Below are 21,725 nucleotides of genomic sequence, written 5' to 3' on the forward strand. Positions count from 1 at the left end.
TACCGGGGACTTGTGGCATGTTGTGCGTGGACAGACGTCAAAAGCATCCTTTCCAGATTTACTTGTGTCTGATCGCTCACCCATGCAGTTTCCTACGTAGGGAACTCAAGAAACAGAAACATGATCTCAGGGAAGGGCCACGCAGAAAGCACAGGCAGGGAAAACAAGGAAAAGAACACGAGACTCACGGGCAGCAGCTCTAAGGAGCTGCCTGTCAAAAGGAGTGAGAACAGCAACATTGATTTCTGGATGCATCCACAATGCCGAGCATAAACAGCAAGGCAGAGTAAAATCGCTGCCATGAGATAACAACAAATCAATGTCTCCAGGAATTTTATAGACGGGAAACTTTCTGCTTCCGAGATGTGAACTGAAGTAGAATGAACGTAATGTTGTCGGCTACAGAAAAAGGACAAACTTCATTAGCCAGATGCGGCATGATGAGTTGCAGCCCAAAAACGGAGGCATTTTTGCGGACATGTCTTCAGGCCTTACCAAGACATCAGAGCTCCACAATGCAATGCTGAAAGCAGCACTGGCCAAAGGACTCCCAGGGGGAACCAAGCCACACCAGGCAGGAATGCCTAGGAAGCCCTGCAAATCCTTCCCCCGCTGCTTCGGGCAGGCATTGGTTTCACTGAGTTTTGCAGTATTTTGTCGGTGTCTGTCTGTTGTCGGCCTGCAGAGACAGAGTTGAAGTCGAAGTGCCACCCGGAGAATTTTTCGGGGGGGGGGGGGGGGGGGGGGGGCGTATCTTGCATCTTGACTTTTTCAGGTCTGGCACATTCCAGGTTTCCCCAGGGCATCCTTTTTCACCTGGCCCCCCACAAGGCAAGCTTGGCCACTTTGCCACAAATCACCTGACGTTCAAAGGCCTAGTCAGGTCAGCAGAGGAGGCTGTAACCTTCCTGTGGGACTGCCAGGAGCCCCCAGCGAAAGACCACAGGGCACGCACAGGCTCACTGCCCCACGTTTGGGGTGCACGGCCAGAAGAGCCCCCATGTATCTGCAGGCAGCCAACCTGCACTGGCATACCAGCACATGTGCTGCCTGGCGCACGCCCCAGCAGAGACACGGCAGCATGGACTTCTCAGTGATGCAACGTGCACCTTAAAGTCAAATCTAGTCCTATATTTTAAACAAATTAATCCCTTTCCTGCCTTCTTCCCATCACTTCCAATCACTTGCGCTGTGAGCGCTGTGAATGCCTCAATTCCTCCTCACTCTTCATTCTTCCAATTTATTTTTTGCCTTCCTTCCAGTCTGGAAAATGGATTTCTGTCCATTTCATTGCCTCAGAAAGTATCAGCACTGTGATGCCAGCAGAGACTTTTAAAATAAAGACAGCTATTTCCATCTGACTGAAGGAGAGCAACACAGGCTCAAAGCCGTGTTTCTGTCTTGCCTCAGGTTTGGGGAAGCTTCGCTTTACAAAAAGAAAAGCAATATTGAGTGAAATTGTCCTTGATCTTCTCTATTAATCCCTGGGAAGAATTAGCAGCAGCCTTATATTACACACATACATCTTCTGTAAGTAAAGATTTTAGGCTTTCTGTCTTATTCTCAGCTTTTAATAGAGACTCGACATGGTCTCTTTGGACACATCATCAGCACAGGTGGCAGAATTAGTGCCATGCTTTGTCCAGACATTCCTTGGGAGATACATTACAGCCCCTACAAGTAGTCAGGTGTTTTGAGTCAGCATTATGTAAATAAATGCTTATTTCTAGGAAGATACCAACTGCTCTAAAGAAACTGCAGCTGAAACAAGAGAGCTAGTTCCCATTAAACAAACCTTGCTAATGAGTTAATTATCCTGATGAGTAGGTCGGAGGTCTAACTCACCCGTATGCTATTTCCCCTCCACGGTCAGTCCAGTGTTGGTTCGTACGCAGATCCTGCCTCAGGGCAGAAGCCTCAAAACACCAGCGTGACATTGAAAGGAGAAAACAAAGGGGCATTAGAGGAGATAAAACCCGGAGCAGGCTGGAGAGGGTGAAGAATACTGTCGCGCCGGCAGGGCAGGTGGCTGTCCTGCCTCTGACCCTCTGCGGCTCAGCATCCCAATTCACGCCTACAACTGGTGCGGATAATTTTGAGTACCCATCCCTTGTCCTACTCATCCCCTATGCACCAGGGAGACATTACAGATCGTGTACACATCTTCCCTCGGTTCCCCTGTGTCGTGGTTTAACCCCAGCCAGCAACTAAACACCACGCAGCCGCTTCCAGCGGAAGCGTGCTGGGCCCATAACCCAGAGGTCGATGGATCGAAACCATCCTCTGCTACTCACTAATAAAATGACAACAGAAATAATGAAAGGATTGCAATGTACAAATGATGCGCAGTGCAATTGCTCACCACCCGCCGACCGACACCCAGCCAGTCCCCGAGCGGCGAATCCCTGCCCCCCACTTCCCCGTTACTATACTAGATGGGACGTCACATGGTATGGAATACACCGTTGGCCAGTTTGGGTCAGGTGCCCTGGCTGTGTCCTGTGCCAACTTCTTGTGCCCCTCCAGCTTTCTCACTGGCTGGGCATGAGAAGCTGAAAAATCCTTGACATTAGTCTAAACACTACTGAGCAACAACTGAAAACATCAGTGTTATCAACATTCTTCACATACTGAACTCAAAACACAGCACTGTACCAGCTACTAGGAAGACAGTTAACTCTATCCCAGCTGAAACCAGGACACCCTGCTTCCAACCTGGAGAGCAATTTTGATGCAAAAAATGGGCGAGGACCTCAGGTCTTGGAGAGGGAAACAAGGGAACGGTAGCGAGAAACAGCCACGTTTCCTCACCCCACGATGCGGGCAGTGCCGGGAGCCCGGAGATAACCCAGGGCCGGGGCCGACGCTGCCCAGACCTCGTACTGACACAGAAGCAAGCTGCCCTCGCCCTGGCGAGGTCTCCCCAGGTGAGAGACACCCACGCACGGCAGCAAGCGAGAGCACGAGGGAGAAGCCCCCGGGGACACGCCGGGCACAGGGAGCAGGGAAACGGCCCGATGAACACGCAGCGCGGGGCCGACGCGGCCGGAGCAGCCAGGGCCGGCGCCGCGGAGCCGGCGGGGCGAGGCTCGAACCTGCGGCCCGAAGGGGCCGCGGGTGGCTCAGGGCGGCTCCGCTCCGGCCCGGGGCGCTGCGGAGTGCGGCGCAGCTTGGGTTGTACCGCCCCCTGCTGGCGGCGTGCGGCGGCGCAGGCCGCTCCGCGGGGCAGGGTCTGCCCCGGGACACGGCACCCCCCCCCGCGCCCGGGGACAGGGACCCCCCGGGGACAGGGACCCCCCACCTTGTGAACAACGCACCACCCAAGGATCAGAAAGGGTGTACGGGATCAGTGCCGAGCAGCAGCAGAAGAGTTTTTGCTGAAGCCTGATGCCATTTAACGCCTGGCTGAAGCGCCGGTGTTTACTCTATTAGAGCTGGAACTGAATGTAAAGCGGTTGGGCACGTTATGCAGAAAATTATTTCAAAGACACGCACGGGATAACAGTCTTCTAAAGCAACTCACAGTAGGGTCAAATTGATTCCTGTGCACAAAAATGCAACAGGGACAAAAAAGGGAGAGATCATTTAATTCCCCTTTAACTCTGAAAAACAATTTGATGCCTATCTGACACGTTGCAAAGAACTAAGTATCAACCTAGAAAACAAATATAGCACAGTGGAGCGAGTCACACACCAGGCCCTAGTATTTCACACTACAGAGTGAAGTTAAGAAAAAAAAGAATTGGTTCAAGGCCAATTTCACTCACTCACACAGTAAAAACAAGACTTTGTTAATGTTGGAACAGCACAGATTGATCCATTAACAACATCCACTAACAAGCTCCACAGCCAGAGCTCCTTACATACACAATGGCAATATACTCACCTACACAGGCATGCCAAAGGTACCCCGCCATCTGCGAGCATGCAGCCCCACGGCACTGCGGGAAAGCACAGTACGTTACTCAGCTGCATAGCAGCAAAAAAGGTGTCATGGTTAAAAACTCACCACCATCTAATTAAAACCTAAATAAGGTTCCACAGTTGCTTTTAGCATCCTATCATTTAGCAAGAGACACCCTTTGTAAACATTTGGGGGCACAGATGCTTACAACTGGAATTTGTGCGTGAAATTGCCAAGCGCTCTGCTGAGACGTTTCAGCTGGATCACCACAGATAACGAAATGGCTGAACCACAGCACGCAGCCGTTAATATTGTCTCCAAAATGAAGAACTGGCTTCTTCAAGGCATCGCCAGGCTCTGGTAATTTCCAGCAGCCTCTGCTGACTGCAGATGCTCAGACCATAAATAATCACTACACATTTTTGCTGCCACTGATATTTTATTGCCTGAGGCAACCACTCGCTGGTCTGCCTCCAAGATAAGGCCGGGAGAGCTTCAGAGAGTTTGGGTACTTTGAGTGGAATCTTCTCAACATCAAAGTCCCAGTAGGGTTTTTAGTGAGACTTTAGAAACCAAGTTAAGGATTTTTAATGTGCCATACACCAACTAGCATCAAAGCGACAGCCATCTGCAGGGAACTGCTGTTTAACAGAGTCACCGATAGCACGGAAATAGAGCTGAACTAAACAGCTTCATCACTAGTATTTTGAGAAACTTTTATGTACAGGAGATGAGCACTCTGGAGGTTTATCTGGAGCAGAGAGTCTGAATAAAAAAATTGAGTTCCCTATTTGCCATATAAAATTACTCAGATGAAAATGAGGTCTTGAGATTCTTTGAGCTTGTGCCGTGCAGCTCAGAATAAATATTCTTATTGAATTATGATACTTCACAGCCTTCACACACAGAATCAAGGTCATCTTTAACAGTTAGCAAGAGAGCTCTGCTCTCTGATCTTTGCTATTTCAGGACACAATTCTTTTTTTTTTTTTTTTTTTAACAGCAGAAGTTATTGCTAAGCAGGGGCTACCCGGGCTGTAAGGAGAGGGACCGTGTTTAATATGACCACAGGCATCAGCAATATTGCTGCACAGGAAACACGGCCGTGCTGTTCAGACTTGGACTCTGATAAGACCGGTGACTTGTAAATCATTTTCTCCTGTTGTTCATTTCTTCCCAGGAACCACGAGCATCTTGTCACTCGCACCGAATTCTCTGCGTGCCTGCAACACCGCGCCCTTCAGAACCGGCAGCGAAGAGGCTTGTGATCAAATACCCAGGACTTCAGGGTCACAGCGCTGCCTTCGCTAAATCACGCCAGCAGCGAGGGCAGCGCCTGTACCTCAGCTGCAACAAAGAGCATCTGTTTTCTCAACCAAAATGCAATTCAGCACGGAGGAATCCAGGCGCTGCTGTTGCATTGTTAGCTTTATTGCTCTCAGCAACACAAGCTGCTTTTCTGGAAGCTGGAGCAACTATATGTTTTCTGCCAGTTACCTCTATTTTATAGAGAATAATTAAGACGAGGAAGGGCAAAGAAATGCCACTGTGGCAGAGCAGGCTACATGGCTCCCTTCTGCAGCACTCCACACCCCAAACGAATGTGAAATGCCTGCTGCCTCACACAGGTGATTGGACATTTAAAGACATAACACACAGAAAACAAAATCACGGCAGTTGTCTGTCTTGCCTGCGATACGGTAATGGCTTCAGATCTACACGATTCTCTCACTTTTTTTCGCCAAGCCATGATGCAAGGAGGAGATAAGACATTTTGAGACTTAATTTTCTAAGGAGAAAAGCAGGATTCCTGATTAGATGCCTGTTCCTTGTCAAAGAAAACGTGCACCCAGTCCTACATTGCAACAACACTCTGTCTTCCTACCCCTTCACCTTTTCTTCTTTTTTATTTTTTAAAGTAATAGCCTCTAGCATCTTTTCAGATCAGCGGGCAACATGCCTACAGATGCCATGGCCCCATTGCTGAATATTATGCTGATGACATTTGTGCAAAGCAGCAAGTCTAAATTCAAATGCTTTGGACAGCTTTTCATAAACCATTCTGCTTGGACAAAAGCAGCTACCTGCTGTAAGCCAAGAGCTGGGCAGAAGCAGGATTCCCAGTTGCCACACAGCTGAAAAATCAAACAAATATTATTAACTTAATGCCAGCCCTGGGTGCCTCCACTAGCTATCAAGGCCACCTTCGGCTTTGCTAACATGCAGTGACTTGTAAAAGGCTGAGCTGAAGCAGTATTTCATGGCTTGAATTGCTTCAAATCCCCAAGGAACAAGTGTCAGGACTTTCAATAGCTATAGTGTTAATAATAAAACAGGGACCTCTTCCAGTATCAGAGCACAAACAGTAGTTATTTCTCTTTCAAAGCTTTGATTCCTAAAACCTTTCTTACATTCAGCTTGACATCAAAACACCCATCTCATTCACTCAGACTGTCACAGGAGAATTGTGTGGTGCTATTAGAAATAGCCCTGAGGTGAATTAAGAACAGCCTGTAATGATGTTCCACTACAGCAACTTTATTTCTACCAAACCAAATAAATGAGCAATATTTTATCTGATGTGCCTTGGCTCAGCAGAGAGCGGCAGCTGCTCCCCATATGATTTATTGAATGGATGTTTTCTAAATAGCCAAAGTCGGGCTCTGAAGCCAGTCACAAAATCTCCTATTCATAACAGCCCAGCACAAAGATAGGGAGAGAGAAATTCAGATTCTGGATAGTGGCAAGTTTGGGCATGAACCATTTTATTTGCAATTTTTTCCCCTATAAACAACAACACACATGCAAGAAGCTGTATAACAAAATCTATAAATATTGATGCTCAACAGCTGGCAGCAACAATACAGGGCACAAACAAGCCTCTTGTTATACAAATGCAGAAGCAATCCGGTCCCTTTCAGTCCAGCAAGAAGTCAAGGGAACATTGGGTGTTCGAAGGCACATAGAGTGCCTCCAGGACACTGCTGGATGGAGGGTAAGGAAAGGGTGGAGGGTGGCAAGGAAATACGGACCTTGATACGTTTTTGGAAGTGGTACAGGCAGCACCTTCCAGCACTGCGGTCACACTGGGGTACAATACTGTCACATACCCAGTACGCTGGATTGCTGTACCAGTTGCCCCAGAAGAGCCAACCCCTGGCACTGTGGTGAGGTAAGCAGAAACAGAGTAAAATAGAGAAATCACATAAGCACAAGACTTCCAGCAAACAGGACTGTGGCATAAGCCGCTAAAGCAGGGATTTTTGGCTTCTCGAGAACTGGCAGGAGGAAGTGTATTTTCACATTGGCGATTCAAATATGGGATATTCTGCCAAAGGACATCTCCGAAGCCAAGAAGTTAATTAGATTCAAAAGAGGTCTGGACATTTACACAGACACTGAGGACACAGGGAAGCATCACAGTGACCGGTAACACATTTCAAGGATATTACACTTTGGTGGGCTCCAACGCTTACTCCCAGAGACTCTGAGACCAAAACCGCGAGGAGAGGCAGAAGGGTGGTTTCACATGTGCTGCAGCGTGCTGGTACCTCCCTCTGAAGGGCCTGAAAGCAATAGCTGTCAGCAAGAAGTGACAGTCCCGAACGGACAGAGATGATCCATTCAGGGTATTTCAATTATTTTAATGCCAGAGCAAAGAGAAAAGCTGACGAGGGCAGAGCAAAATCCTGACAAGGCAGCAAGTGCCTGGCGTATGCAGCACTGGTATTCCTGCCCCGAGATGTGAAAAACGCCCAAATATTTATAGCCCGAGGAATGCCAAGCGCCCGGTTCCATGCACTGGCTGAACGTTTGCTCCGGGAGTAGGAACGCCATCCCTGAACTGCCGGGGATAAGGGAGCGAGGGGCCCACTGCGCTGCACCGAAGAGACACTGGCTCCAAGAATTACCATCTGTGGAACTGCTGATAAAACATAACCAGGCTGGGAGGAAAGCTCAAATGGCATTCTTTTGTTGGCTTGTAGTTAGCATGTTAGCCCTGTCTCTAATGAAACTTCAGGGAAGCTTTAAGGAAAAAATAGCTTAAAACATTCACAAAATGCTCACAAAGGCTTGTCCTGATGCCAGTTCGAGTCCCTCTGTGCCGATTTCCAAACCAAAGAAACCTTTGATGCCAACGGGGTGCACATTCACCACAATATTTCACTCCACGGCTATTAAAAAAAAAAAAAAATTCTTTGATACTTAGCCCTCAACTAATGTACACTTAAAGAAATAAATAACCACCTGGCCTTGCCATTGAAGAGTGGCACAAACATTTCCACAAGCAGATTATTGACCAGAAGTACAGAAGCCAAGTTATAAACGGGTTAGTAATTCAATAAACAAAACAGTAAAGCATTTCAAAACAGACCATACGAACCCCATTTTACCTGCCCTCCTACAAAGGTAGTCAAATAACTATTTATGAGATTATAACTACCTATTTTCTATGCCATTCAACAAAAAGAAGAAAAAGAATCAAGATAAAAAGAGGGCATATTTTAGCTGTAAAGGATTTATTCATTCAATTTACATTTGAATCAATTATCCAGGCAAAGCTCAAACACTGCCAACGTGATTTAGGTGACTGAACACACACCATAAATAGCATAGCATTCAAGTCATATAATCCGTATCTGCAATTTCTGGATAGCTTCATGAGCAGGAAGAATATCCCGACTCACAGTGTGCCTTTATTTCTGAGGAGCAGTGTGCTGTGCTGTAGTCGGGAACAGAGCCTCTGAAACCTCTCATTCAAAGAAAACCCTTCATTTTAACATTCAGCCCAGTGGACTAGGGATAAAATCCTGGAAGGCTGGGTCAAGCACGCCAGCTAGGACCAGCGCTGAGCACGAGCGCGTGACTGCCTCTTGCAGGTTTTGACAAGGATGGATGTTACCTACAGAAATTTTGTCCACGGTGCTTGGCAGCAGCCAGCACGCTGGCTGAAGCACTCGCTGCCTTCCCCCTGCCCACTCCCCGCACCTACAGCCCGGCTGCGCGAGGTCTCACCCAGGCGCTGGGCGAGCAGACCTGTTTGTAGAAAGTTGATCTCATTTACTTTGTGAAAGATGGAAGGGAGGTTTTGCAGCTATTTTCTGTCCACAGAAAAGGAAGAGAGGTGTGGAGGCCACCACTAGCCCTGCTGCCCGGGCAGAACTCCAGCAGCCTACCATCACGTTTTGACACACATTTGTTGGGCTTGATCTCACGCCAAGGAAAGGTTGAACGCAGTCAAGTCACGGGGGTATCTGCGCAGCTCTGCTGCGTGAAGAGGTGGGAGGAAACCCTTCTGCTACCCTGCAGTGCATCTGCTGCTCTCACTACTCTCCGCGCACCCTGTTTCTTATGGGCTGCGTGCGAAGTGCAGCCGCTTGCTCCCTCCCTGGAGAATAACAAATTGCTGGTTTGGGGGAAAAGATCACAAGGAAGGTGCTGGCAAAGTACAGCCATTTATGTAAAGCAACCAAAAGAAAGCAGGAGCAATAGTCAATGTCCCAAAACTTTCCCTTGAAGCACATAACCAAGTATGACACCGGTTTGGAAAGCAGCACTTCTAGCAAAATATATTTTTAACAAGGAGATTGTTTAGATCCTCTGTACTTCCTTAGCTGTAACTCAAAAGCAGACACAGGAGTTTTTCCCACCATTAAAATAAAGTAATCAAAGTTTTCAAATAAAGAATTATGTTAATTAAAATATCTTCAACTCATGACAGTATTTCTCTTTACTGGTCAGTGTCAGAGACACAACAGCAAGCAACTCATCCTGTACCTCAAGACTTCCTTTTTCTTGTGGTAGTTACAGCACACAATACATCTCTAGGAGAACAACAGATGAAAAAAAGCCCAACTAATTTCACAACCAAAGAGCAAATCCTCTCTTCTGCTAAGTTTTTCTCTAGTAGAACATATCTACTCTGCAATAGAGTTTAGCCTTGTACCAATGCAAGAAGAGAGACAAAGAATTATGAAGCTATGAATCCCATTAGCATCAAAATGCAGCTATGGAGACAAGAGGATTTTACAGAGATAAGATATTTTTTGGAAGAGTACTAGGAGGAGGAAAAATTTCTTTTACAAAGCACTCATTTTTCATAGACCTGGAATCCACAGCACATTATAAAACTGAATTTGTTGCTGTTGTGTTTACTTTACAGCATTAAGCACTAAAAGCTTGCTTAGGTGGGCAGGAAAAATCCATTTTCCATTGTATTAACTTCATACAATTTAAGAAGCCTTTCAAGACCCACATAAATGCAAATAAACACTTCTGAGTCTAGCTGGTCCTGTGCTAGCCTGGGCACACGGCTGCACAGGAACACATCCAGCTGGACCTGCCTTCTGCAGACATACCTGCGCTGCCGCTCCAGAAGGCAGAAAGCACTTAAATCACAGCAGCTCCATCTACCCAACGTTTGATTTAAAGCCCTTAGGAAATTAGTATTTCCAGAGCACTGTTTCCAGTATTGCAGGGGCATGATTCTGTTTAATCCTACGTCCTTGGACAAGTGGTAGAATTCATAGGCGGAGCAAATGCACGGAGCAGAGAGGCAGACAAAAGGGACCGGCGCATGCGACAGAGGGGAGAGGTGTCGTTTAAGCCACATCCTGGCTGCAATGCACAGGACATGTTTCCGAGGACAATGACCGCCTGTTCATAAATCCGTCGGGCAGCAAGCAGAATGGGCCAGCTACCATTTAGGGACAGGAGATGCCTCCTCAGAGGTATTTGGTTCTGTGCAGCTTCTGCTGGACATGGTATTTTAAAAAACACGGTGTTAAGAAAAGCTGCTACACATCAAGACACTGCAGGGAAGGGGGAGAGGAGACTCACCCTGTATCCCAGAGGGTTACCTGTGCAGGGGAGAAGTAAACATCTTTGTGTGCAGTCCTGGGATCTGGACTTCGGGGATTTTTCCGACTGACATATGCTGAATAAACAGAGATCCCAACGCCCTTGGCCTGCCCAGTCTCCCTATTAAGGTTTGACTAGAACCAGGATGGGGAACAAAGGGAAGTACCAGAAAGGTTCAGTGCAGATATTTAACAAATTTCTTTCGTATCTGCAAAAAGCTCGTGTGCATTTACAGTACAGGAATATTGCTCCAGTGACAACATGCTGCCTTTACTCAGTTGTTAGTAAAATCATCTTATTACAACATGAAGGAACAGATGGATTTGGTGCATGCATCTGGAGATAAACAAACCTAAGTCAGGTGTATGCAGAAACATGCACCAGGGCTTTTGAATTTTACTGTTCAGTCCCCCAGACAACCACATCTTCATACAATATATATCCATTGCTTTAGCACATAAACAGCACAGTCGAAGAACCAAACCAATGGTTGTGTACTTGGAAGATTCCTAATACCCAGCTTGCCTTTTAAGAAGTAAACACAGGTAGAATGTGCAATTGCTGCAGCAGAGAGCAGACACTTGAACTGCTCCAAAAAGGGAAAAAACAAACAAACAAAAAAACCCCCACCAAAACCCCTCTCAGCTTGCATAATTTGGATTTTGACTAATGAGAAATCAGGGAAGAAAACATCCCTATGGACTTACAGTTGATTCCCAGAACAAAAGCTCCCAAAGGGTCTTGAAGAAGGTTGATCTGAAAAACAAAAGATGACCTCATAAGACAGTCAGAAGAACGCATTGCTGAAATCCTACCCCGTGTCATCTAGTAGGAAGTGGATTTCTGCTAGAAAGGCTTTGCACCTTGTTGCCATGTTAGCAGGAGCCAGTGTGAAAGCTGTTTTGGCATGGCATGGCATTGTCACGGGTTTGTCCCCCACTCCTGCCCCTAACCTGCTGCTGGGCTGTTCACTACCACTCCGTAAGCTGTTCGTACACAGCTTCTTGCAGAAACTATCAAGAAAACTGTTGTAAAATTTCAGACTCGCAAACGACACTCAGCTCACACTTACTTCTAGAGGTATTTCAATGGAGTAATTATGCACTTTGCGTGGCTTGAGCACATATGATTTTCCCTCTCTCAAACGCAATTAGAGCTGCACAGAAGCAGAAAAAGATTTATGAACGAAACACCAGTAGAATCAATATATCAGATCAGATGGAAGACCATGATTTTGAGCTGCTACTGAACTATATTAAACCTCCTAAATTAACTTAATTAGGTGTCAAAACAAGTCTGCTGGATATATGAGAGATTTGTTTTTAAAAACACCTCAGTCTAGTTTAAAAAAGTAGGCCCAGCTCCCAATCCACATAGCTCCTCCAATAAACTTTTAAAAACTGCATATACCTTGAGATACCAGCCATCACTGCAAAAGTTTTCTTATTTATATATAAGTTTATATTTAGATAACAGGGATGTCAATATTCAGCAATTGACAGACAAAAAACAAATCAGAAATATCAGTCAAAAAACTGATTCAAGAGAAAATAGGGAGACAATTTAGGATGGAAGCTAGCCTTTACATGCCTAAACTTCCTATAAGCCCTCAGTACAGCTGCAATTAGCTCTTCACAGATCTGGATGGAAACAGCCACATGAGAAGACATTGAACTTTTATATTTTTATATATATATATATATATATATATATAAACTACATCCCTGCCCTTCTTATTTCTCTTTTCCATGCATTTTTCACTTTCCATACACTTAAGGCAGCATTTAGAGTAGCCTTTCTAAACAATTAGCAAGCACTCCCATGGTCCGCTCTGATCTGAAGCCGGTGACAGATCAATGTGTGTGCAGCTGGAACAGGCACATTGTATTCGAGGTGCCCACAGCGTCAGAGCCCACTGCAAACACCTGGACAGAACGAAGAAAGCACGAGGGCATCTCCCCACCAGCATGATCAGGTGCACAGAGAAATTGGAAAGGAGCATCACTTACAATTTTTGTGGTGCAGCAACCTCCTATGCCCAATGGAAAAGCAGCTTGAAAGTATTTTAGGCATCTGAAACGTGAGAATGTTATTCCATTCCAGGCCCAGAGATTTAAGCTTAAGTCAGGGGAAAAAAAACTAGGCCTGGATTGCTTTTCCTTTTAGCAGTGGCAGAATCTCCCCCGTGCTGTCACACATTGTTTCGGAGATGTTGTTATTCATTAGCACTGCAGGACTGAGCAAAGATCTCCTCCTCCTCTAGAGATGGGGCACAGAAGGATAATGCACGCTGCTCAGAAGGGCTTAAGGTGTAACAAAACTACGGTTCACTCTGCTCCCGGCAGGCACCGATCTGCTGCAGCCCTGGAGAGGCAACATGCTCATGGCCAGGAAGATAAACCAAGGTTCTGCCCCGTTTCAGCAGCGCGGGTTTAGAAGGGGGTCTCACAAAGCACGTGCTCCATGTCTACACCCGGAGGAGCTGAGTGAGAGTAATTCCTCTTCTCTTCCTCATGGCTCTAGGGAACATAATCAGAAATGATATGTACCTTGTTTTTTAACCCAAACAGGATGTTGTTTCTTAATGTGGCTTCCATGCTTGCATCAATATTGCTGCAGACAAAATGAAACTATTATGAAAAAAACCCAAACCATTATCAGACAAAAGCAATTGGGAGAAAGAAGAGAGCTGATCATCAGATGATTTGAACCCAGTTTAATGTTTTTAAGTGCTGCCTCCGGGCTGCTGCCTCAAGAGAGGGCAGTCTTAGCAAGCAGATGAACTCTACTCCTCTCCTGTGAACAGGGAGCAAACCAACCACAGCAGGCTTCTTTTCACAGCTCTCTCCAGGCCAGTCAAACCCACAACTAAGAGGCTGGTTCAAAAGGCTCATTGCTGAGAGCATGCCACACCAAGGTCTGGACGCAGGGAGACCACAGCTGACAAGCCCCACCAGTCAGCCTGGGCTTTGCACCGACAGCGTGCATTCCTCCCAACGTCCCCACACAGCAGCACCGCAGGCTACAACAGCGGCATCCCAGCCTTCACATCTACAGGGCCATGCAGTTCATACAATGTGGTGGGAATTCTGTATTTACCTAAAAAAGAGCATTTTCCCCCTGTCCAGGGGTAGGGTCGAAGCCTCTTAACAAAATACACGCCTGTAAGTTAGTCTAAAATATAAAATCATTCACACCTAATGAAAGGCTGTGGAGAAGCAAAGAGTAGGACAGTATTGTGGTGAGCTGGCATCTGTGCAAGTCACTGCCTGGGCACAGAGGGAGAAGCGAACCTGCCAAGAAGAATTTCAGATCAAAATATTCTCGGTGGGTGACAATGTGATACGCAGAGACGTGGAGGAAACCTTTCTCCAGGAACTTGAACAAATAGCTATTCTGCTGGAAATAAATCCAAAACAAAGGTGGTAATAGAAAATAAGAGCTATTGACAGGCCTTAGCACAGGGCTCTGGCCCACACAGACTTTTCTGCGTGTGAAAAATCAGCAGCACTCACCTCAGGCTTATTTTGACATCTATCAGACTTGCTCACCGCGCTATCTGGTGAGTGGTCTGCCAGCAGGACCAGCATGCTGCGGTTCAACCTGGCAGGGACCACGTCAGGGACGAGGGCATTTCCACTGCCGAGGCAAAGCCACACTGGGTATCTCCCATGCACCATCACAGCTCCTGGCAGCTGCTCTCTATAGGAAAAGGCAGGATTAAAACCCACTTCCCTCAAGAGCGAACACCATTGCTGCCCTTCCCGGAGCCTGCTTTCTGCACAGCCCTGCAGAGGAGCCTCAGTTTCCAATAAACACTGCTCAGCACAAGTGGATGGATACACTGACACTTCTGCAGGGGAAGATGCATATTTCTTAGGTGACTGCTGTATCCCAAAGCTCTCAGTCTGCTGCAAACACCATTCAACCCCAATACGCTATGGCTACTCTTGACCAGAACAGGCAGCATCTTAGCTGGTATCTCACTGCCCCTTCACTAGGGCACAGACACCAGGAGCTGGGGAGCTGCTGAGACATTGACACAAACCTGTATGGTGATAACAGTATCCAGTATCCTTGGGAAACTTTCTTGGCTCTTCATCATCTACCATCTTTTGGGACTCTGCATGTATTTTAACAAGAAGGGACCTAGGTATAGTGTTTCATTTCTGCAAATTTTCTTGATGAAAAATTTCATTTCTTCTTCCTCCTCTTGCCCTTGCAGAAGCCTTCATTACACATTTCTTATGCTGCTGAAAGAAATGCAAATGCCACAAGAGCCTTCACAGCCAAAACTCACCAAGTACCAAAGATACTGAGAAGAGCAGAAAAAAAAACCTCCTTGACCCCAACTCCAAGGATACACCTGGCCTTGATTGGAAGAAGTGTAACATTCATGATGTACAGACTGTGAAATGAGGCAAGAAAACATAAGCAAAGGTATTTAGTCTCAGAGCATCCAGCAAAGCAGCTCCTGAAGGGCCCTTTATTTGCTTTTAAAACATCAACAATACAAAAAAAAAAAAAACCAACACCCACACAGTTAAAGATGCAGAATAGCAGAAGGAACTGTCCCTAAACAGCCCTGTCAGGAAACAAACTGCAGAGAGAAGATGGAGAGAAATGAGACTGGCTTTTGCAAGGCAAGTGTCCAAGGCTGCATCTTTTCTTGCCAAACAGCAGACACATTTATTCAATAAAATGTTTTTTTGGTTTTATTTTGCCTTGTCATTTCTCTCCAGATAATCCCTTGTAAATGGGGTCTTGGCTTCAAGTTGTTTGCAAAAGCCTCTCCCTCAATTAGCTTGTCGATCCTGCAGGCAGGCTGTAATGGATGTACTCAACACACCTTTACTTATCACGTAAGTTCCTCCTGCAGCCACCAGTTTTGCCCTGATGCATACAACACTCACTGCAGAGACACCTTTGTCTACAGCTGGGCCTCGAGACATTGTCAGAGGACAAAGAATCGTGCAGAATCCTTTATTCTGTTTGCCACTCATCCATTGATAGCTACTGAATCCACCTTTAATTCTGGGAATGTGAATTTGTTCATTTCAGACTCAAAAAGGATATTCGTTGCATCTTCACAAGCTGTAAAGAAAAGCACTGCCATCAGGACTAATGCTCGGGATGCCGACCTGTAACTATGGAAGAGCATTTAAGCTGTCATTTTCTCACTTCTCTTACGGGGGGTAACGCTCAAAGGAAGCGCAGTGGAGGCTCTGCGTTTTCAGTCAGCTGAAGCTGCACACAACAGAAGTCAGATATCCAGATGCATGCAGTCGCACCCAAGGAAGCAAAGAGCTTGCTTGGTTTATTAGGGGCAGGGGAGACATTTGTGGTTTTAATTCAAGTGGATTGCAGCTCAAAAATAGCTGATGCTGCAGGATAGATGGAAAAAAGGAGTCCTTCAAAACTCAGTCAGCCTCAGGAGGAAGGGGTCTACAAAACAGGACTAGCTTAGTTTCCTAAAAGAGATGACATTTCAAATAACTGGGGACTTTAACAGGACATATAAACAAACAGAGCAGTGAGGAAACAGACATGGAGAAATGCTTATACAATGTGCAGAGCAGCTGGGATAAAACTGGAGAGGTTTTACTCACCTTTCTCTTACACTTCTTGAGAGACAATGGTGCTTTCTGCATTTGAACCTTGCAGTGACATCAGCAGACCACACAGAAGACAGATTCAAACCATCATCTTCAGTCTTAATAACCTGCCAGTAACACTCCCATCAGTACAACAAAGAGAATTCTCCCTTTGCTGCCTTTCTTACTAATAATTCGGACAGACAGACAGGCATACCCAACAGTTCAGATAAGCGAGTAGAAAACCCTACAAATATTTAAGATGCTGTAACTTCTCTTTTTACTTTTTTCTCTAGAATAGTTCACCCAACATCAGTGATTTCAGGGTCCGAGAAGCAACTCAGAATTGCCTTGCAAACTATTTGAAGCATACTTTTAAGTAGTGTGAATCTCTATTTTTACTTAACACACTCTGGTCTGAGCAGGGAACGCTCCCTTACACAGGGTGGAAGCCAGAGGTCCTTCCCCCAGACAACTACTACAAAATCCAGCCCTGGCAATAGCTGTTCAGGCAGCAGCCATCCGACAAACTGCCCTGGGTGTGCCTCGGAAAACCCAATCCTCAAAGCTCATCTGTGCAAGTGTTTCATCGTGTGCTGTTATGACTCTCAATTCCCCGAATCATGAAGCAAAGATCATTTTGTACAAAAAACATTCATAATAAATACCTAACATTAAAAAGTAATAAGGACCTTGCTCTGTTGCTTTACTCTTACCTCTAATGATGAGAAAAATGTGCTTAGTTCTGAGAAGCTGAGTGATGAGATCTGGATACCAAACAGCCCCACAGCACAAAAGCTTAGGAATACAAAAGATCAGGAAAATGCCCTAAAATCTTAGGAAAAGTAGAATACAAAGCCAATGAAGTAGTGCACCTTCTCCACGCTACAACACAGAGGCAGCCTCATCGCTGACTTCTCAGGCACCCGTCCCTCTAGGCAAACATACCCTTGCTGAGCTCATCTGCAGATCTTTCTGGCTGCACCACCAAACCAAAGTCCTTCCCCCTCCCAAGTAAAATGAGCAAATAAACGTACTCAGTCAATAGCATGAAGCGAAGGTGCAGTCCTCCAGTTGCAGCCAGCGTACCAAGAACATGTCCTGCAGCCCTTCCTCCTCCCTGCCAGCTCCAGCGGGTACCCAGAGCCACAGGGAACCCCCTCAAGTAGAGACCATTCTGCTCCAGGCACCTGAGCAGCGACCAGGCTGGCGATGGTCCCGAGCACAGGTCACGCTAACCTCTCGGGCCACATTAGTCACTAAAGGGGTGAGAGAGGAAAGGCCAACCCTGCCGACACCGAGAGCAGGATGGGACCTTCTTCCCTGAGCCCAGGGCATCCTCCCTCCTCTCCCACCACCGACGCTGCGCAGCACATCTTCACATTGCCCACGGGGAGGTGAACACACACCACTGCCAATTTGCCACCACGGAGGCAACACGCTTTGCCCCCAAGCTGCTGCTGGCTGTGATATTAGCAGCAGCCGTTGTCCAGGCTCCACTCCGTTCAAAGCTACTTCAAAGACAAGACGACACTTCAAGGCAGTCCCATAATTGCATGCTAATGACACCTCCGAGAGCTCTGCACAGCAAAAGGCTCCTGCAGAGATCTGCTAATTGCTCATCTGCCAGTGCACAGTAATGCCACATGCTTGGCTATAGTCCCAGGGGATACACCCCAAAAATATAAAGCTATATTTTAAATTAGATTTACAGATGAAATGTCAATACCCAGCATTTCTGTCAACTGCAGGTCAACAACTTCAGGCAAACAGAAGCACAAAAAACCTCCAACAGCCTTTCAGGCATGGATGAACATCACCTGGGTTTGAGCACCACTCCTTTTTTTGGCCATCCTGGGTGTCACTGGAGCTCTGTCTTACCAGTCCACTTGACCAGAATCCCTGCTTTGAAAAGCTCTGCTCTCAAACCCATCACTGATGGTCTCTTTTTGCTCTGCCCCCTTGCCTTCCACGCACAACCTGCAGCAGTTTTGGAGGCAGCCAGCATAAAAGCCACTCGAGGGGACATTTTCACCTGCCACAGCAAAGCCCTACGCACAGTTAAAGGTGCCGCCTGACTTGTGTAAACCTAAACTCTGAGTTGCTATTTGTCTCACCAAGCATTAGAAAGTTTGCACATCAGCGGTAATCAGTGGTCTGTTACAGCCAGTTTTATTTTACAGGTGCCAACCCAGTCTGGAGCTTCAACCACTGAATTTCCACACTGGCAGTGCCCGTGGCTGAGCTGCACGCTGCTCCGCTGCAGTGCCATTCTGCCTGGGCTGGACAAGTATATCACAATCTGTGATGGCAAAGCAAGCAACTGCCCGCATCAGTGCTCCTACAGTCTCCTTCCTTGCTCAAATACAAGCTTCGCAAAGCTCATGTACAAATACACATTTTGCACGCAGAACTTCTCTCCTTCGTGTCTGCCAAAATCGTTCGGAAAGATTCAATAGACAGTTCTTCTGGAAAAACACACCGCTCGCTGGGTTTGTTCTCCGTTGCCCCCGTTTCCCCACTTGGAGGGGTGATGGCTTCCCATCAGGCACAGCCGGCTCCCAGCACACGAACAAAGGCAGAAGCCAAGCTGACACGAGGGAGACGATGTGCTCTGGACGTCGGCTGGTCTCCGGCAAACTCGGGGTGGCTGGTAGCAGTGACGTTGTCAGGACCATTGTCAAGGCTCCACTTAGTTCCCAAGCTCCAAGTCATTTCAGAAACAATGATATTTTTCTAGAAAAGGGCTAATTATGAATTAATAAAATACCAAGGCACACTGTACAGTACAAAGCATTGTTCCACCACTTAGGTTTACCTTTGTATTCAATATATGTGCAGTAAAGCTCAGGCTTAGATTAGAAAAAAGCAACATTACTTGTTAAAAGCATTTACAGGCATCCCTTTCTTTCCCTACAACCAAAAGATGACTCGGACTCCCTGTGTGACACCTGCCCTCCAAAGCTGCTCCTCTGCGCTTTGCTGGGGGAAGCTGCTTCCCATTGCCTTGCACTAACCCTTTATTAAGGTTGCAATCCAAGCCTTGCTGGTGCTTATGGCGATGATGTAGTGGAAGCTGCCACATGTTTAAGTTTTCCTAACTGTCCCCTATAGTCTACTAAGCATAATTACCAAATAATGTGGGCGAACATGAACGCGTCCTTGGCAATTAGGGTGCCGCCACAGAAGGGATATCAGCCACTCAGCTGTCTCTCTCGCTGCGGGTCTCTGGCCAGCCACCATTATCACACCACCTCATCATCTTGCATGCATTAGCAGAACACCACGCAATGCTCCACTTTCCCCTAACCAAAGCTGCTGACAGGTTGCTGCTCAGGATTTTAGGCAATAAAAACAACAAACTATCAGTGTTTTAAGGAGCAATTGTTCAGAGGAAGGATTATGAGCCTGTACAAATGGTCTATTTGCACTTTACACCAGCTGCTTCCCTGTATAAATCCGTATGGCCAGGTCTCTTCCCCACTGCACTGAGTCTCACCTGTGGGTCTCGTCCCTCAGAGCCTGTGGCCTCATTCTGCTCCAGAGGTAGGGCCATGGGATGGAGCCACATGTAGCAGACAACCACCCCCAATGCCTGCAATGCCACAGGGACCAAAAAGCAGGATCACAAGGCCAGAGAGAGAACTGCAAAGGAGACATTTTAGCCATTGATAGAAATAATAAAGCTCACAAGTCCTTTTCTTGCTTTCACGTCCCTGCTCTTTCCAGCAATCCTGTACCTGCCCCCAGTAGATTTCAGTCTTGGAAAAGAGGCAGCGACATGTCTGCACTGTTTGTCAGCTCCAAGCAACCTGATCAGCCTGTTCTCAATAAGCTTGGTTTTCATCATCTGTGTTTTTAAATAATCTATTTCAAGGAACTTCCCTGCTTTCACAGGATTCTGGGAGGCTGGCACACCCAGGCACCTGAAAACCCAGCCAAGACAGGGCAAGGCTGCAGTGGCTCCTGCCTGACGATGCTGGCATCCTGCAACCTGCACACCCTCTCAGGAATGGTCTGCTGGTGATGGGAGCTCCACGAAACCTGCCCCACCTGCACGCTGAGGCTCAAGAGTTAGTTCAGGGTATATTCACTAGTAGTTGCAATTATTGTAAACATGAAGATTGGCTGTAAATATTCCCGATCAAAAATGACAATGTGAGGTAACAAGAATTGCAGCATTTTCCCACCATTTTTATTTGTATTTTGGTCAGGCTGAAATTAATTTTTATTTGCTATAACTCTAAAATTCAAGCATCTGCCCCTATAATGTGGCTGAACCCAGATTTTTTTGCTCAAGAGCAACAAAACTTACAGTATCTTTGGAGTTTAAAAGCTAGAGGCCAAAATAACTAACACTTTGGGGACAAGGCTATTAAAAATAGAGATAAATATTTATGTATTTCTTTTCTTTTTAAAAATCTATACATAAGTAGAAACCTACTGTAAGGGCTGTCAGGGACCCTTCAGACCCATGGACTGTTCCTGCGCTTGCCTCGTTTCAGCCCTTTCAGCGTCTGCACAGCACAAGCTCTGGAAACCTGCTGGCACTTCAGCTGGAACCAAATCCTGCTCCCTGATCTCCTACAACAACCGACCGAAGATTGAAAGTATTTCTAAGAATGAAACCCTTTTGATAGGAACCAGGCATCCTCCCACACTTTCAAATAAGAATACACAGAGTATAAACAAATCATGTGTTAATTATAAAACCAGCCATAGCAGCTAATAAAACACTGGGAGGTAAATACCTGCTCTGATGAGATTATTCTGCCGCAGAGCCAGGGTCCCACTTCACAAAAGGCTAGCCTATATTAATGGGTGAGTATTCCACGTGGTTGTACCTACGTATCTCCCTGACAGCTTCCACAGTCTGACATTGCAGTTACTGCTGAAGTAACGATAAGCCTGAGACTTTTTATATAAAAAATGTGAGATATGTTCTTCAAATGACCCTCCAAGAGCTCAGAAGCTCTGAAGGGACCAGGGATGAGATCCAACCATTTGCAATCTGCTGAACAGATAAAATAAAATTAATTCATGAAGATTCTCACTAAGGACAAGCTCAACAATTTATGGAGGTCCTTGTCAGTTTAACCTTTACATCTTCTCCACTATCTAAATTATTTCTGCAGGAATTGTCCCTGTGACTTTAAGAAACTGGAAGAAAGTTATCTGCCAAAAAAAAGGCGGGGGGGGGGGGGAGACTTTCATCCCTTCAGGGATATGGACAGCAATAACATGAACAACTTGTAGGGTTCAGTAGTTCACAGCAAATATTAGACCAAAATCTATGACTCTCAGACACAGCATGGATCAGCTGAGCAGAGTCTTGTTTAGAGATTTGCCTGATGTAAAGTCAGCAC

At 46.3% G+C, this 21,725-nt stretch overlaps 1 long non-coding RNA gene across 2 annotated transcripts; it reads right to left on the bottom strand.

The window, feature by feature from the left end:
- Positions 1-9,055: 9,055 nt before the first annotated feature.
- LOC128139993 (uncharacterized) lies at positions 9,056-20,627 on the bottom strand. 2 transcript variants are annotated; one of them, XR_008234582.1, is made up of 6 exons: positions 14,814-20,627; positions 13,315-14,467; positions 12,775-12,883; positions 11,838-11,921; positions 10,745-11,521; positions 9,056-10,656 (listed from the first exon to the last, which is right to left on the bottom strand). It is a non-coding gene; the product is annotated as an uncharacterized LOC128139993 (long non-coding RNA). The 2 variants fall into 2 exon arrangements; XR_008234583.1 differs by having other exon boundaries at positions 10,765-11,521; positions 12,775-14,467.
- Between the last annotated feature and the right edge of the window lie 1,098 nt (positions 20,628-21,725).

This window comes from Harpia harpyja, chromosome 1 (genome assembly GCF_026419915.1).
Source record: "Harpia harpyja isolate bHarHar1 chromosome 1, bHarHar1 primary haplotype, whole genome shotgun sequence".
NCBI classification, from domain to species: domain Eukaryota; kingdom Metazoa; phylum Chordata; class Aves; order Accipitriformes; family Accipitridae; genus Harpia; species Harpia harpyja.